We start from the raw sequence: 5,015 nt of genomic DNA, 5'->3' as shown, positions 1-5,015 counted from the left end.
AGAAGCATCGTTTGGAGTAATATAGCATTGTCAATTAAATTCAGTGATGCGATCTAAGTAGCCAGTGGTATCTTTAAAGATCGCTCCATTGGTGGTGTTGTATTTTTGTTTCGGATAAACTTCAGATTCAGGTGATACGAAAGCTCTTGGACTATCTGTATATCTCAGATCTTGTGAGGATAGAGGTCTAACTTTATCCTTCCGGTTGGCCCGAAAGAGTGGAGTTTCATTGTAGGTCGCACTGTCTCGATCCGTGAAGTTGTGGGGCATATCATCGTGGGCCTCTGTTCCAAGAAAGGAAGGCTTTGTAACTGAGGCTTGTGGCCGAGAAGGGGACTTGAGTCGAAGAATTAGTTGGTGAAGCCTATTTATAAGAGCTGCTCTTTCAGGCTCAGGAAGGGTAAGATACAAATCGGCAAGTTGGCTTTCTTCAGGTTCTAGTTCATGGAATGGGGTCGTTGATAAATGCGTGCAGTCTATCTGTTTCTGAAGAGGGTTTGTAAATGGTACAGGGTCCTGCCCCAGCAGTAAGCAGCCGTTTTGTCCAAAATTAGGTGTTGGTAAAATAGCATCATCAGACTGGGGCAACTGTATAGGAATTACAAGAGGAGTAGGAGGAGATGTATTAATATAAAATCTTTGTACTAAGAAACCAAATCCATATAAGTTATTCCTATTATGAAAAAGTTGATTTGCCACAGCTCTCGAGTTGCATGTGATGATCAGTCGCCATTCATAAGGGGTTTGGGACAAATTTTTATAGATCTTATGAAGCTCAACTTTCGAGGTGTAGCCAGGGATTTGTTAAAGCAGTTATCCAAAAATGCAATACTTGGTATCTGTAAACGATGTTCAGTATATTTGGCTTTGTAGGAGATTGCCAATCTGTCTGTTTGCAGTACCAAGTTCCAAGGCATAGCAGAGTTTGGATTCATAGTCAGCGGCACAAAATGTTGGTTGTTCATAATCGGAGAATTTTCCATTTCGGTCACAGTTGGAGAGTTTGAAGAATGGAGCGATTCGGAGAGAGCAGAAACAGAGACCTCAGACTTAAAAATGTTAGGGGTTACAATGGAAGTGCTGCCAAGTTGCTTTGGCGTTGACTTCGTATTTTGAGTTTCAAGAATTTTGAATAGAGGTTTGAAATTCATTTTATTAGAAGAGTTGGATTTTGGATTTTTCACATTTTTTGATTTCTTTATATTTTTGATGTGTTGCAGAGATTTCTTTTTTTTGTTTTTTTTCGTGTATTTGCCTGGTCCACTTGTGTGCTCCTTTATAGAGTCCTGGGAAGGAGGTAAGAGAGATTGGACCGCCTGCACCACTGTATGCAACAGTGAGTTGGTTTCTGAGATATAGATTTTAATAAGTTTTATTTCCTCGAACAAGTCCAAGTGAACTGCTGAATCAGTAGTCTGAGCATCAATTGGGTGTTTCTTCCAACTACTAGGAGGTGGTGAGGTCTGGCCGTTAGATGTTTGATAGGAGTCGATAGTTAGAAAGGCTGCAGATAATGTTTCATTAGTGGAGTTAAAAGAGTTATTAAAACCAGCATCCTGCAACTCCTCTGCAAGATTTTGAGTGGAGTTGTTCCAGATGGGTTTAATAGGAAGGTGGTGGTCTAGTGACCATTCATGTTGGTTTAGTCTCATTAGGGTTGGGTGAGGACTTAATGCAGTAGAGTAATCAGAGTGAATCTTGTTGGCAGCCGGGTGAAAAAAACTTGTAATTTTAGACTGGGAGGGTCTGTGACGTCTGGATATATCATCGTCCTGAGTAAGGTATTTCTGCTGATAATTATTCATTGTCAAAATTAGTCAGCGGTTTAGCCACTACAACCAGAGTAATAAAAATGCTGGTGGGTCAATTAGGTCGTAAAATAAAACAGTAAAACAATAAAACCTTAAGATACCAGCTCAGGAATAAAATGGCTGCCTCCCGGGAGTTTGCTGAATCGGCAGTAAAAGTTTACAAAAGGAGGAAAATATATAGAGGCTTTGTTTGCATCAGACCCAGCATGAGGTGACACTTAAGAAGTTCATAAAGAGTGTAGCCAAAGATTAGCAGTTCAAATAGACCCAATAAGTATAATAAAGGGTCAAAAAGAGCTAGAGCAAGTAAACAGTGCACCTTACCGGTGAGAGGTAGACCCTAATCACAGATTAATCCGGAAAAATTATGGAACTGACATATAAATGAACACTTGAAATTGACATGGCCCAGAAATTGAATGATCTGTCCCTCCTTATAATCTGTTTAAATCTGAATGTAGAGTGCTGTGCATCTATAATTTGCTATAGCTTTCAGTTCTTTCAGTTTGTTTGTGCCTTCCCTCCCCTAAACACATGTCCAATATTGGTATAAACACATGCATTGATACAATACTGCAGAAAGCTTTTATATACAAAGCCAATGTGGGATTGCCTATTGACCCAAGTGTGTACATATATGAGGAGTCAGCCACTCATAATTTACATGATCTTGTTTCTCCTGTCATCATGATCCTCATCTGTGCAGGGCATCGTAATCTATTATTTGTACTACCATGACCTAAATCCATGGAAACACAGATTAAACTGAAAATGAATAGTTTACAGTTAAATAGATATGATAAAGCATAGGAACACAAAAAGCTGCCTTATCCTGAGAGATGTCATTGGTCCAACTATCCCAGTATTGTCTTCACTGACTAGCAGTGGCTCTCCAGGGTTTCAGATGGGGGACATTCTCAGCCCTACCTGGAGATGCTGTGAATTGAATCTGGGATCTTCTGCATGCAAAGCAAATGTGCTACCAATGAATTTATAGTGCTTCCAGAAAACTGGTTCCAGCTGTATAATTACTGAGCAGATGTTGACTGAGAGCCAGTGTGGTGTAGTGGTTAGAGGGTTGGACTATGACCTGGGACACCAGGGTTCAAATCCCCACACAGCCATGAAGCTCACTGGGTGACCTTGGGCCAGTCACTGCCTCTCAGCTTCTGAGGAAGGCAATGGTAAAACCCCACTGAATACCGTTCACCATGAAAGCCCTATTCACAGGGTCGTCATAAGTCAGGATCGACTTGAAGTCAGTCCATTTCCATTTAGATGTTGTTTAATGCTAAGTTGCTGGTTCCGTCAGCACAAGCATTTCTCCTGGCACAATGGAATGTTCTCCCCCTTTCCTCTCCCCCGTACAGTAACTGTCATGGTAGAGAGAGAGAGTTGGGATGGATGAGTTTAAAGGAATTGGTGTCTTGGTCTGTATTCTAAATGATAGGTGATGTCCATGTAAAAAGAAAGCATGGGGTTCATTCTGGAGGAGAGAGAATGGATTAGATCTTGCTTCCCTCTCCCCTCTCATCCTTTTTCCATTTACTAAGTATCTCTTTATTCATCACTTTAATTACTTAATCATAAATTTCTTGAGGGGGTTATTTAGAAAGAAAATTACCATCAAAGCTTGGCGGATATTCCAAGACTTTTTGGCGTAAGGCTAAGCTGTTTCACCTGTGATTAATTAGTTGGGGCTTTCCTCTTCCCCCTATAAGTGCCAGAGGGCTGCTAAATTCTTTAAACAGTTACATGACTTCTGGCAGTTCAGGGATTATGATTGATGGATTAGTCTGGTGTTGTGAGCTGCAGCTTCTCTCTCTTTTAATGGTGTGTGCACAAGCATTTGAAAATGACAACAGAGTAGATGTACAGCCTCACCAAAATATGCAGCAATCGTCCATGGGATAATACAGTTGCCATTTACCATTTGCAAGCAATCCAGAACTCTTTCTTCAAAGCAGCACTTACTTTGCAGGGAAATCACATATTCCCAGGGTTCAAACAGAAATATGTCATGGCAGTGCTGGTAAAATCCAATCCCTCTCAGACTAGTCCAGATCCACCCCAGCCTAGCCTGTGCTTTGATTGCGGTTGTGAATTCATTTTAGACAGTGGTTGCATCAGTATAACAAGTCCCTTTGGGGCGGTGCCAGTGATGTCACAGCAAGATGTGAAGGCAAATGATGACGCCAGTGAGGTTGGGTGTGGATGAAAGTTGGTGACCCCATGGAGGCCATCTTGAGTTCCATGAAAGAAAAGGGCGATATAAACATCATGAACAGAAGTGTTTTGCATGCTACCTTAATCTTTTAAGTATGTGTAATAGTTACGGGCAAGAAGTTCCATTCACTCCACATTTCAAGCTGAATCTATCAAGTTCACACTTTCTGAAACAATATAAGAACCAAAACACAGCCATCCTTAAACTTCGCATTTATCCAAATTTTGCAATGCAGTTTGCCAACCAGCATTTACAGAAATGCATATCTGTTAGGGGAAAGTGTGCATAAAAATGAATATATGAGTGAAACTAACATACAAAAATGTGCTATATGATGAGAAATTGCTTGTAAAAATGTGTCCATTAGTCTAAACTGCATAAATACATGTGTTTTATTAGGAGAAAGTCTCACTAAAATGTTGGAATTTTTTTTAAAAAAATTGCAAATTGCTGCAGACATGTGGAGAACTGAATTTAAGATTAGAAAAAATGAGAAGCTAAGAGAACTGAAATTGACAGATCTTTCCATCCCTGGTGTATAATCCTCTGTGGGAACCACCACCACCACTCAAATTTGATTTACATTTTTTGTAATGAACCAAAAATATGCCAAGGACTAACAAACTACCTGCTCACACACTTCAATACCCCATTATTTGGCAGACCATTTTGTCTTTGGGTCTGCCAAAAACAGCCTTTTCATCATTTCCAGGTTTTTGATCACATACAGTATTCCACATACACAGGCTACCCTTTGCTCCATCAAACACATTCTGCATCCATCAGCTGTCTGAAGTGCCTTGTCCCTCCAAAGAACTTAAAGCCCTCCAACATCAAAAAGTAAGATGAGACAATTCACTTTGATGCTCCACCGCACACACATAACACGATTATCTCTGACTCCTCTGGATGATAATAGCATTATGTTAAAAAGGCCTTAACCAAATAACGCTTTTACCTTTCGTAAGGTGTGTTTT

The sequence above is a fragment of the Rhineura floridana genome, chromosome 12 (assembly GCF_030035675.1).
Source record: "Rhineura floridana isolate rRhiFlo1 chromosome 12, rRhiFlo1.hap2, whole genome shotgun sequence".
In the NCBI taxonomy this organism is placed as follows: Eukaryota; Metazoa; Chordata; class Lepidosauria; order Squamata; family Rhineuridae; genus Rhineura; species Rhineura floridana.
This window is presented reverse-complemented; position numbering follows the sequence as displayed.